The sequence below is a fragment of the Myotis nattereri genome (genome assembly GCF_964212035.1).
Source record: "Myotis nattereri genome assembly, chromosome: 9".
Taxonomy (NCBI): Eukaryota; Metazoa; Chordata; class Mammalia; order Chiroptera; family Vespertilionidae; genus Myotis; species Myotis nattereri.
This window is the reverse complement of record NC_138084.1, coordinates 3,707,906-3,721,751: the sequence shown is the minus strand read 5'-3', so window position 1 is coordinate 3,721,751 and position 13,846 is coordinate 3,707,906.

Below are 13,846 nucleotides of genomic sequence, written 5' to 3'. Positions count from 1 at the left end.
CGGCAGCAAGTTCAGGTGTTTACTTATGCCACCACCTTGGTTGTCTCTAACACCCATTTTTGATAAAAATTCAGCAAAGTGGGAATAGAGGGAGCATATCTCAACACAATAAAGGCCATATATGACAAACCTACAGCCAACATCATACTCAATGGGCAAAACCTAAAACCATTTCCCCTAAGAACAGGAACAAGACAGGATGCCCACTTTCATCACTCCTGTTCGACATAGTACTGGAAGTGCTAGCCATAGCGATCAGACAAGAAGAAGAAAAAGGCATCCAAGTTGGAAAAGAAGAAGTAAAACTGTTGTTATTTGCAGATGGCATATACTGTACATAGAAGACCCTAAAGACTCCATCAAAGAAATACTAGATTTAATAAATGAATTCGGCAATGTAGTAGGATACAAAATTAACACCTAAAAATCTATGGCTTTTTTATACACCAATAGTGAACTCACAGAGGGAGAAACTAAAAACAATAATACCATTTACCATTTCAACAACAAAAAATTAAGATACCCAGGAATAAACTTAACTGAGGAGGTAAAAGACCTGTAGTTGGAAAACTACAGGATGTTGAAAAAAGAGCTGGAGAAAGACATAAACAAATGGAAGAATATAATGTGTTCATGGATTGGTAGAATAAACATCATTAAAATGTCCATACTACCCAAAGCAATCTATAGATTCAATGCAATCCCCATTAAGATACCAATGGCATATTTCACAGGCCTAGAACAAACTCTCAAAAATATTTATATGGAATTAAAAAAGATCCCGAATAGCTGCAGCAATCCCAAGAATGAAGAACAAAGTTGGAGGGATCACAATACCAGATATCAAGCTATATTGCAAAGCCACTGTTCTCAAAACTTCCTGGTACTGGCACAAGAACAGACATATAGACCAATGGAACCGAACATAGAACCCAGAAATCGACCCAAGCCATTATGCTCAATTAATATTTGACGAAGGAGGAAAGAGCATACAATGGAGACAAAATAGTCTCTTCAATAAATGGTGTTGGGAAAATTGGACAGATACATGCAAAAAATGAAACTAGGCCACCAACTTATACCATACATAAAAATAAACTCAAAATGGATAAAGGACTTAAATGTAAGATGGGAAACCATAAAAATCTTAGAAGAATCAATAGGCAACAAAATAGCAGACATATGTCATAGCAGTATCTTTACCTATACAGCTCCTAGGATAGTGATGGCGAACCTATGACGCGTGTCAGAGGTGACACGTGAACTCATTTTTTTGGTTGATTTTTCTTTGTTAAATGGCATTTAAATATATAAAATAAATATCAAAAATATAAATCTTTGTTTTACTATGGTTGCAAATACCAAAAAATTTCTATATGTGACACAGCACCAGAGTCAAGTTAGATTTTTCAAAATGCTGACATGCCGAGCTCAAAAGTTTTGCCGTCAGAGGACAATGGAAACTAAGGAGAAAATAAACAAATGGGACTACATCAAAATAAAAAGCTTCTGTACAGTAAAAGAAACCATCAACAAAACAACAAGAAAGGCCACTGCATGGGAGAACATATTTGTCAATGTTGTCTCAGATAAGAGTTTAATCTCCAAATTTTACAGAGAACTCATACAACTTAACAAAAGGAGGATAATCCAATAAAAAAAATGGGCAAAGGACCTAAACAGACACTTTTCGAAAGAAGGCATACAGAAGGCCAAGTGATATATGAAAACATGATCAAAGTCACTAATCATCCGAGAGATCCAAATCAAAAACTACAATGAGGTACCATCTCACACCTGTCAGAATCGCTATCATCAACAAATCAACAAACGACAAATGCTGGAGAGGATGAAAAGGGAACACTCATGCACTGCTGGTGGGAATGCAGACTGGTGCAGCCACTGGAAAACAGTATGAAGTTTCCTGAAAAATTTAAATTGGAACTCCTATTTGACCCAGGAATCCCATTTCTAGGAATATATCCCAAGAAATCAGAAGCACCAATCAGAAAGGATATATGCACCCCTATGTTCATAGCAGCACAATTCACCATAGCTAAGATTTGGAGACAGCCTAAGTGACCATCAGCAGATGAGTGGATTAGAAAACTGTGGTACATGTACACAATGATTCAAATACTACACTGCTGTAAAAAAGAAGCAACTCTTAACATTTGCAACTGTACGGATGGAACTGGAGAGCATTATGTTAAGTGAAATAAGCCAGAGAAAAATAAGTATCACATGATCTCATTCATTTGTGGAATATAATGAGCAACATAAACTGATAAACAAAAATAGAGCCAGAGGAAAAAATATTTTAGCATATAATTGAAGTAATTTGGTTATTTGCAGATTATGAATATTTCCTACAACTTTAGTGATATTATACTGGTACTATATTAGTACGGTTTTGGTAATATTATTATACTTAAAATCTTTTTTTCTTGAAATATTAATGTTTATTGCAAGGAATATAATTATATTTAAAATCATTTTTCTTGAAATATTAATTTTTATTGCACGTAAATGGATAATTATTTTGTATCTACAATCTGGTAATAGATTTATTTTGTATATTGTAAAAAACAAACAAAAAAAACCAAATATCCATGCACAATACACATATGCCCACATGTATTACACACACATTCTGGACAAATCTTCCCTCCCCCAATGTATAAGGTCATTTTTCCAGGCTTCCATTATTCAGAAATTAACCTCTAGAGTCTAGAAGCTACAGCAGGCTGAGGACCTCACAGGGGACAAGAGTCCCGCAAACTCCCCCCCCCCACACACACACACACATACAAACACACATTCTTCCCATGGGGTGACCATCAGTAAGCAAATCCCCACAGAGCTGCAGCTCCCAGCTCAGGCCTCTGCAGCTCCCTAAAATCTGTCTCACCTTCCTGGCTGTTTTCTTGCAGTTCCGTGAAGACCCCAAGCTAGGAGACCTGATTGAGATTTTACACATCGGCTACTCGCACTGGGCCCTCTATGTGGGCGATGGTTATATGATCCACCTGGCTCCCCCAGGTAAGGGGGGTTGAAAGTATAACTTTCCAGAGATTTGTTACCATGAAGAGAACAATTTAAGGCCAAATGCCACCCTGGGAACCAGCGTTGCTTTCTCCCTGAGCAGTTCTTGTGCTCACAGCTCATCTGTGTTCCTTGGAGGCATCTAAGTGGTCCCTCTTGGTCTTGACCCAGCAGGGAAAGAGATCCATGGGCCAAGGGAAGCTGGGCTGGGGCCACATTGGACGCTCTCCAGCTCCGTGACCTTAAGCTGGGCGCGCAGACAGATTTTTAATAAACCAGCAGCGACTCTGGGTGTCCCGGTCTCATAAAGGAGAAGGGTCAAAGATGGTGGATGATCAACTAGATGATGCCCATTCATATCATGGAGCGCAATAGCAGCCACTGACCATCAGAATATTCATTAGTTTGAAAAAGTATTCACAGCTAATTAAGTAAGGAGTAAAATCCATGAATCTTCCAATCACATTGCTGAAGGGACAGACAGCAAAGCTCAATAGAGTCATCCGCTGGCCCTTCTTCCCTGTCTTGTGTCTTCTCTCTCCCTCCCTGGCCCCCCCTGCAGTTCCTGATACTCCTGTGTCTGATTCCAGGGGAGAAGTCTGAGGCTGGCACCCCCACCGGCTTAGGGGAGGTGAAAAGGGAGCTCCTGGTGGAAGTGGTCGGACACTGCTTCTATAAGGTCAACAACCACATGGACCACCTGTACAAACCACGGCCCATAGAGGAGATGCTCAGATCTGGGAAGGAGATGGTCGGTAAGGAGATGGAGTACAGTGATCTGAGCAGGAACTGTGAGCACTTTGTCATGGATCTGAGATACGGCAAGGCCCGCAGCCGGCAGGTAAGGCCCTCTGTGGGGGAATCCCTCTACCTTCTGCAGGTCTGTTTGGGGTAGAGGAGACAGGGCTGTGCATCCAAAAGAAAAAATACCCCCAATGATGTAAAATTATGCTCCCTACCTCCTCTTAGATCGGAGTTAGGATGTATGAGAACAAATCTCAGGTCAGTTTCTGATCCATTCAGGGTCTTTGAACAGGTCACTTCCTCTCTGGCCTCAGTTTCCCCATGTACAGAAGGAGGTGATGTTTGGAGGACCTCTGGGGTCTGGCCACCTCTATCCCTTTAGGATTCTTCGCCTCTAAGGCCCACCCTAAAGGCAGCTTCTGATGCCCTGTGTGCTGTCAGGGAAAGTCTGGGCCAACCCGGGACCATGACAGGTCTCCTAAGGCCCCAGAGAGCCCTCGGGCAAGAGATGCTTAAGGTCTGTGGCCCATGTAAGAACTCAAGAACATGTAATGTAAGATCTAGACACATCCTGCCTGCTTACTAAAGCACAGCTAGTTAAGAGGCAGAAGCAGGATTCAATGCCCAGTGCTCCCTGCTCTTTCTGCTGAACCACAGCACCTCCAGGGCTCACAGCCCCTGTGATTGGGTGACGGGCAGCCTGGATGGAGGAGATGAGGGAGGAGGAGCAGGATTGGGAGGGAAATTAGAGATTTGATGCTCAGGTGGGGTGTTGAGGTGACCATTAGACATCCAGGTGGACCTGTTCAGTATAATTTGGACATGTGAGTTGAGTCAGGCCTGAAGTGGGAGTGGAGATAGAAGTTTTTTGTGAACAGTTCACAGAGCACAGTGATCCCTGAGGCCATGGTTTCCCCTTGTCTCCCCTCAGCTCTGCCACCACCTCCCTCTGCAGAGCTGGAGCCCAGTTAGAGCCCAGACCACAGAGCCATTCCCACTTTCACCCGAGAGCTCTGACCCAAGCCCCGGAGGGAAGCCTCCTGCCTTATCCAGCCCTGTCACCACCAATTGGCCCCACCGAGGAGGCTCACCCAGGCCCTGGAGTTGGTGGGACAGAAGTCTGGGGGTTGGTCAGAAAGACATGTGGTCACAAAATAGGGAACAGGATGGCCCTGAATAAAGTCATGGTGGAAAGATAGCCAAAGAAGTGAATTCCAGAGAAGCTTCCAGGCTAAATGACCACTGTTGGATGTTGGCATGGAATGAGGGCAAAGGGAAGCTGGCCCCTGGTCTCAGATTGGGCGGCCTGGGGTGAGCGCTGCAGGAGGTTAGCTGAGGTCAGACACAAACAGGAAGATAAACTGAAAAATTCTCAAATCAGGAAGCTGCGGTGCCCTGGGCAGGGACACGGAGGAGAAGGGAGGAGGTGGTAAGGCAGGGAGGGAGGGAGGAAAGGGGACCAGGAAGGAATGAGGCAGAGAAGACCCAGTGCAGCCACTGCCACCTGAGTGTCCCTGGGCAAGTCCCTCTGCCTCTCTGGGCCTCAGTTTCCCCAGCTGAGCACGTGGGTGCTGCTTCCTTCCCCTGGGCTTGGGAGGGTGGCTGTTCGGGGGGAAATGTGCCCGCAGAGCCTGCTGGGGGACTGTGAGCCCTGTGCCCAGGGCAGGAAGCTGGGCAACAACAGGAGGGCCTTCTCCAATGCTCAAGTGCCCTCAGGATGCTGTCACCTGCTGTCTGTCAGCTCAGCATCTTCAAGGGTCCGTGTTCTGGTGCTGGGAGGGCAGAGTGTGAGGTGGTGGGTGTTGGGTCCATGCACAGCCAGGCAAACACATGATGGAGACATGAGGGTCAGAGTGTCAGAGCAGAGAAACTCAGACTCAGCTGGACAATGTTGCGGGGGATGGGCCTGGACCCCAGCCTCAGGGAAGGGGTTTACATACAGGCTGTTGTGTTACCACCCTCCAGACACATACAATACACCTGCATATACATGCCTGCATCCTAATGTGTGTGTTTGTGCATGCAACATACAACATATCCATGCACAATATAAACACAAGCACACATGCATCACACACACATTCTGAACAAATCTTCACTCTCCCAATGCACAAGGTATTATTCCAGGCTTCCAGTTACTCCGAGGCCAACCTATAGAAGCTACAGCAGGCTGAGGACCCCACAGGGGACATGAGGTTCCCCCAACCCCCCCCCCCACCTACCCCCCTCCACACACACACATTCTTCCCATGCGGTGAGCATCAGTAAGCAAATCCCTAAGCAGAGCTGCAGCTCCAGCCAGGGCCTCTGCAGCTCCCTGACATCTGTCTCACCTTCCTGGCTGTTTCCTTGCAGTGTCGTGCAGAGCCCAAGCCTGGAGACCTGATTGAGATTTCCCACATCAGCTCCTCGCACTGGGCCCTCTATGTGGGCGATGGTTATGTGATCCACCTGGCTCCCCCAGGTAAGGGGGGTTGAAAGTGTAAGTCTCCAATTATTTGTTAACAGGATGAGAACAATTCAACACCAAATGCCACCCTGGAAACCAGTATTGGTTCTCCCTGAGCTGTGCTTGGGTTCCCCCTACATCCAAGTCCTTTGGAGGCATCTCAGTGACCCCTCAGGTCCTGACCCAGCAGGAAAAGAGGTCCGTGGGCCTCAGTGAAGATGGGCTGTGTCAGTATTCGGAGCTTGCCAGCTCCATGCCCTTTAGCTGGACATGCAGACAGATTTCTCTAAACCAGCAGCGTCTCTGGGTGTCCACAGTCTCATAAAGGAGAAGGATCAATGACGGTAGATGATCAACTAGACGATGTCCGTTCATATCATGGAGCACAATAGAGCCACTGACCATCAGAATAGTCATTAGATTGAAAAGTATTCACAGCTCATTATGTAAAACTAGTGGCCTGGTGCATGAAATTCGTGCATGGGGGAGGGGTGTTCCTCAGCCCAGCCTGCACCCTCTCCAATCTGGGATCCCTCAAAGGATGTTTTACTGCCGGTTTACAGGGATCAGGCCTAAAACAGCAGTTGGACATCTCTCTCGCAATCCGGGACTGTTGGCCCCTAACCACTCACCTGCCTGCCTCCCTGATTGCTCCTAACCACTCTGCCTGCTGGCCTGCTCGCCCCCAACCACCCCCCACTGCTGGCCTGCTTGCCCCCAACTGCCCTTACTGCCGGCCTGCTCGCCCCCAACCACCCCCCACTGCTGGCCTGCTTGCCCCCAACTGCCCTTACTGCTGGCATGCACACCCCCACCTTTCCTCCCCACTGGCCTGCTTGCCCCCAACTGCCCCCCTGCTGGCCTGCTCACTCCAGACTCCCCCCCGCACCTGCTGTCCTGATCACTTCCAACTAACCCCCACTGATGGCCTGCTTGCCCCCAACTGGCCCCCCCGGTGGTCTGCTTACCCCCAACAGCCCCACCCCCCACCAGCCTGATCACCCACAACTGCCCTCCCCTCTTGGCCTCTAACTATCTCTACCTCAGCCCTGCCACCATGGCTCTGTCCAGAAGAACGTCCAAAAGGTCTCCTGGAAGGTCTCCCAGTCTAATTAGCATATTACCCTTTAATTAGTATAGATAGAGCCTGGTGCATGGGTGGGGGCCAGCTGGTTTGCCCTGAAGGGTGTCCCGGATCAGGGTGGGGATTCCCTTGGGGCGTAGAGCGGCCTGGGTGAGGGGCCTGTGATGGTTTGCAGGCCAGCCACGCTCCCATGGGGTGAGGGTACACGATGGGGTGTGTGGCCAGCCTGGGTGAGGGGCTGATGGCTGTTTTCAGGCTGGCCACACCCTCTTCAGGGTAGGGGTCCCCACTGGGGTGACTGGCCAGCCTGGGTGAGGGGCTGAGGGCCGTGTTCAGGCTGGCCACACCCCCTTCAGGATGGGGGGGGAGGTCCCACTGGGGTGCCTGGCCAGCCTGGGTGAGGGGCTGAGGGCTGTTTTCAGGCAGGCCACACCCCCTTCAGGGTGGGTGTCTCCACGGGGGTGCCTGGCCAGCCTGGTGAGGGGCTGATGGCGTTTGCAGGCTGGCCACAGCCCCAGGCAAGCCAGGCTCCCAGACCCTCCTTGAGCAGAGTCCACAGTGGCTGGAAGCAGGTATCTGGGATTTATTTGTCTTCTATACTTGAAACATTTTAGCCTTGAGTGGAGCCCACAGCCAGCCAGGGCAGGCAGGAAGCTTGGCTTCCTCCATTGGCAGGGGCAACCCAAGCCTCCTGTTCGCTCCAGCTCCGTGGCCACCACCATCTTGGTTGGGTTTATTTGCATACTCGCTCCTGATTGGTTGGTGGGCATGACTTGTGGGCATAGCTTGTGAGTGTAGCAGAGGTATGGTCAATTTGCATGTTTCTTTTTTATTAGTTAAGATGAGTAAAATCCATGAATCCTCCAATCACATTAGTGAAGGGACAGGCACCAAAGCTCAATAGTGTGATCCCTGACCCTTCTTCCCTGTCTCATGTCTTCTCTCTCCCTCCCGGGCTTCCCCCTGCAGTCCCCGATACTCCTGTGTCTGATTCCAGGGGAGAACTCTGAGGCTGGCGCCCCCGCCGGCTTAGGGGAGGTGAAAAGGCAGCTCCTCGTGGAAGTGCTGGGAAGCTGCTCCTATAAGGTCAACAACCACTTGGACCACCTGTACAAACCACGGCCCATAAACGAGATGATCAGATCTGGGAAGGAGATGCTTGGTATGGAAATGGAGTACAGTGATCTGAGCAGGAACTATGAGCACTTTGTCACGGATCTGAGATACGGCAAGGCCCACAGCCGGAAGGTAAGGCCCTTCTGGAGAGCTCCCTTTCCCTTCTGGAGGTCTGCTTAGGGTGGGGGTGACAGAGATGACTACCCAGAAGATAAAAATACCACAAAGGATGCAAATATATGCTCCCTGCCTCCTGCTGACTGGGAGTCAGGATGTCTGAGATCAAATGTCAGGTCTGTTCCTGATCCACTCAGGGCCTTTGAACAGGTCACTTCCTTGTGGCCTCAGGTTCCCCAAGTACAGAAGGAGGGATGTTGGAGGACCTCTGGGGCTATGGCCACCTCTGTCCCTTTAGGATTCTTTGCATCTAAGGCCCACCCTAAAGGCAGCTCCTGATGCCCTGTGTGCTGTCAGGGAAGTCTGGGCCAAACCGGGACCATGACAGGTCTCCTAAGGCCCCAGAGAGCCCTCGGGCAAGAGATGCTCAAGGTCAGTGGCCCATGTAAGAGCTTAAGAACATTATTATGAAAGATCTGGAAACAGATTTAACCCATCCCCTTGCCTCTCTTCTAAGTTCATTGTCCCAAATACACAGCCAGTAAGAGGCAGAAGCAGGATTCAATGCCCAGTGCTCCTGGCTTTTTCTGCTGAACCACAGCACCTCCAGGGCTCACAGCTTCTGTGATTGGGTGATGGGCAGCCTGGATGGAGGAGATGAGGGGAGGAGGAGCAGGTTTGAGAGGGAAACTAAGGATTTGATGCTCAGGTGGAGTGTTGAGGTGACGATTAGACATCCAGGTGGACCTGTTGAGTAGCAGCTGAATCTGTGAGTCTGGTGTTCAGGGTGAGGTGAAGCTGGAGATAGAAGTTTCCAGGCTGCACTTGGGAACAGTACACAGAGCAGAGTAATGCCTGAGGCCATGGTTCACCACCCTCTCCCCTTAGCTCTGCCACCACCTCCCTCTGCAGAGCTGGAGCCCAGGTAGAGCCCAGACCACAGAGCCATTCCCACTTTCACCCCCAGAGCTCTGGCCCCAAGAGCCCAGGCAGGAAGCCCCTTCCCAACCTATCCTGGTCATGGCCAAATAGCCCCACCAAGGCAGCTCACACAGGCCCCAGAGTGGGTAGGGCAGAAGTCTTGGGGTGGGTCTGTAAAACATGGGTCACATAATCAAGTATAACATGGCCCTGAATAAAGTCATGGGGGAAAGATGAACAAAGGAGTGAATTCCAGAGAAGCTTCCAGGCTAAGTGACCTCTGTTGGATGTTGGCATGGAATGAGGGCAAAGGGAAGCTGGCCCCTGGTCTCAGATTGGGCGGCCTGGGGTGAGCACTGCAGGAGGTTTGCTGAGGTCAGACACAAACAGTAAGAAAGGATAAAAAATTCACTTTTCAAGATGTGGTGCCCTGGGCAGGGACACTGAGGAGCAGGGAGGAGGTGGTAAGGCAGGCAGGGAGGGAGGGAGGAAAGGGGACCAGGAAGGGTCGGGGCAGAGATGGCCCAGTGCAGCCACTGCCAGCTGAGTGTCCCTGGGCAAGTCCCTCCACCTCTCTGGGCCTCAGTTTCCCCAGCTGAGCACGTGGGTGCTGCTTCCTTCCCCTGGGCTTGGGAGGGTGGCAGTTATGGGGGAAATGTGCCCGCAGAGCCTGCTGGGGCACTCTGAGCCCTGTGCCCAGGGCAGGAAGCTGGGCAACAACAGGAGGGCCTTCTCCAATGCTCAGGTGCCCTCAGGGTGCTGTCACCTGCTGTCTGTCAGCTCAGCATCCTCAAGGGTCTGTGTTCCGGGGCTGGGAGGGCAGAGTGTGAGGTGGTGGGTGTTGGGTCTGTGCACAGCCAGGCAAACACATGATGGAGACATGAGGGTCAGTGTGTGACAGCAGAGAAGCTCAGACTCAACTGGACAATATTGCGGGGGATGGACCTGGGCCCCAGCCTCAGGGAAGGGTGTTTACATACAGGCTATTGGGGTATCACCTCCGGACACATACACAGAACACCTGCATATGCAAGTCTGCATGCTAGTGTGAGTGTATGTACATGCAACACACAACATATCCATGCACAATACACACAGACACACATGCATCACACACACATTCTGAACAAATCTTCACTCTCCCAATGCACAAGGTATCATTCCAGGGTTCCAGTTACTCAGAGGCCAGCCTATAGAAGCTACAGCAGGCTGAGGACCCCACAGGGAACATGAGTTTCCCCCCGCCTCTCCACCCGTCCCCATCCCACACACACCCATTCTTCCCATGGGATGAGCATCAGTAAGCAAATCCCCAGGCAGAACTGCAGCTCCCAGCCCGGGCGTCTGCAGCTCCCTGAAATCTGTCTCACCTTCCTGGCTGTTTCCTTGCAGTTTCATGTAGAGCCCAACCCTGGAGACCTGATTGAGATTTCCCGCATCGGCCCCTCGCACTGGGCCCTCTATGTGGGCGATGGTGATGTGATCCACCTGGCTCCCCCAGGTAAGGGGGGTTGAGAGTGTAACTATCCAGAGATTTGTTTACATGATGAGAAAAATTTAAGGCCAAATGCCACCCTGGGACCCAGTGTTAGTTTCTCCCTGAGCTGTGCTTGGGGTCCCCCTACACCCATGTCCCTTGGGGACATCTCAGTGGCCCCTCAGGTCCTGACCCAGCACGGAAAGAGATTCCAGGGCCTCAGGGAAACTGGGCTGGGGCTGCATTGGACACTCTCCAGCTCCGGCCCCTTAGCTGGACATGCAGACAGATTTCCCTAAACCAGCAGCGTCTCTGGGTGTCCACAGTCTCATAAAGGAGAAGGAAGGATCAGTGATGGTGGATGATCAACTAGACGATGTCCGTTCATATCATGCAGCGCAATAGCAGCCACTGACCATCAGAATGTTCATTAGATTGAAAAGGTATTCACAGCTCATTTAGTAAAAAGATAAAATCCGTGAATCCTCCAATCACATTGGTGAAGGGACAGACAGCAAAGCTCAATAGTGTCATCCCCTGGCCCTTCTTCCCTGTCTTGTCTTCTCTCTCCCTCCCTGGCCTCCCCTGCAGTTCCTGATACTCCTGTGTCTGATTCCAGAGAACTCTGAGGCTGGATCCCCCACCGGCTTAGGGGAGGTGAAAAGGCAGCTCCTGGTGGACGTGGTGGGAAACTGCTTCTATAAGGTCAACAACCACTTGGACCACCTGTACAAACCACGGCCCATAGAGGAGATGCTCAGTTCTGGGAAGGAGATGGTTGGTAAGGAGATGGAGTACAGTGACCTGAGCAGGAACTGTGAGCACTTTGTCACCGATCTGAGATACGGCAAGGCCCGCAGCCGGCAGGTAATGTCGTCTGTGGGTGCTCCCTCTCCCTTCTGGAAGTCTGCTTGGGGTTGTGGTGACAGCGCTGTGCATCCCGAATAAAAATTTAACTCAAATGATACAAAATTGTGCTCTCTGCTCCCAGCTCCCTGCTGGCTGGGAGTTAGGATGTCTGAGATCAAATCTCAAGACTATTCCTGATCCACTCAGGGTCTTTGAACAGGTCACTTCCTCTCTGGCCTCAGTTTCCCCGTGTGCACAAGGAGGGATGTTTGGAGGACCTCTGGGGTCAGGCCACCTCTGTCCCTTTAGGATCCTTCACCTCTAAGACCCACCCTAAAGGCAGCTCCTGGTGCCCTGTGTGCTGTCAGGGCCAACCTGGGACCATGACAGGTCTGCTAAGGCCCCAGAGAGCCCTCGGGCAAGAGATGCTCAAGGTCTGTGGCCCATGTAAGAGCTCAAGAACATGTTATGTAAGGTCTGGGCACATCCTACCGCTCTCCTCTTTCCCTCTTAGCAAAGCACAGCTAGTGAGAGGCAGCAGCAGGATTCAATGCCCAGTGCTCCCGGCTCTTTCTGCTGAACCACAGCACCTCCAGGGCTCACAGTCCCTGTGACTGGGTGACGGGCAGCCTGGATGGAGGAGATGAGGGGAGGAGGGGCAGGTTTGGGAGGGAAATTAAGGATTTGATAGTCATGTGGGGTGTTGAGGTGACCAGTTAGACAGCCAGGTGGACCTGTTGAGTAGCACTTGGACGTGTGAGTCTGGAGTTCAGATATGAGGTGGGGCTGGACATAGAAGTTTCCAGGCTGCACTGGGAACAGTACACAGAGCACAGTGATCCCTGAGGCCATGGTTTCCCATCGTCTCCCCTCAGCGCTGCCACCACCTCCCTCTGCAGAGCTGGAGCCCAGACCACAGAGCCATTCCCACTTTCACCCCCAGAGCTCTGGCCCCAGGAGCCCAGGCAGGAAGCCCCCTCCCCTAACCCCCCTGTCAGGACCAATGGCCCCACCATGGAGGTTCACCCAGGCCCTGGAGTGGGTGGGACAGAAGTCTGGGGGTTGGTCAGAAAGACATGTGGTCATATAATCGGGAACAGGATGACCCTGAATAAAGTCATGGGGGAAAGATGAACAAAGAAGTGAATTCCAGAGAAGCTTCCAGGCTAAATGACCACTGTTGGATGTTGGCATGGAGAGGGTAAAGGGAAGCTGGCCCCTGGTCTCAGATTGGGCGGCCTGGGGTGAGCACTGCAGGAGGTTAGCTGAGGTCAGACACAAACAGGAAGAAAAAATGAAAAATTCTCAAATCAGGAAGCTGTGGTGCCCTGGGCAGGGACACTGAGGAGCAGGGAGGAGGTGGTAAGGCAGGCAGGCAGGGATGGAGGAAAGGGACCAGGAAGGGTCAGGGCAGAGAAGACCCAGTGCAGCCACTGCCAGCTGAGTGTCCCTGGGCAAGTCCCTCCACCTCTCTGATCCTCCGTTTCCCCAGCTGAGCACATGGGTGCTCCTTCCTTCCCCTGGGCTTGGGAGGGTGGCAGTTATGGGGGAAATGTGCCCACAGAGCCTGCTGGGGGACTGTGAGCCCTGTGCCCAGGGCAGGAAGCTGGGTAACAACAGGAGGGCCTTCTCCAATGCTCAGGTGCCCTCAGGGTGCTGTCACCTGCTCTCTGTCAGCTCAGCATCCTCAAGGGTCCGTGTTCCGGGTCTGGGAGGGCAGAGTGTGAGGTGGTGGGTGTTGGGGCCATGCACAGCCAGGACAAACACATGATGGAGACGTGAGGGTCAGTGTGTGAGAGCAGAGAAGCTCAGACTCACCCTGACAGTGTTGTGTGGGATGGACCTGGACCATAGCCTCAGGGAAGGGGGTTACATACAGGCTGTTGTGTTACCACCCTCCAGAGATATACACAGTCCACCTGCATATGCATGTCTGCATCCTAGTGTGTGTGCATGTAAACACACACACAACATATCCATGTAGATTACACACATACACACATGCATATCACACACTTTCTGGATAAATCTTCACTTTCTCAAA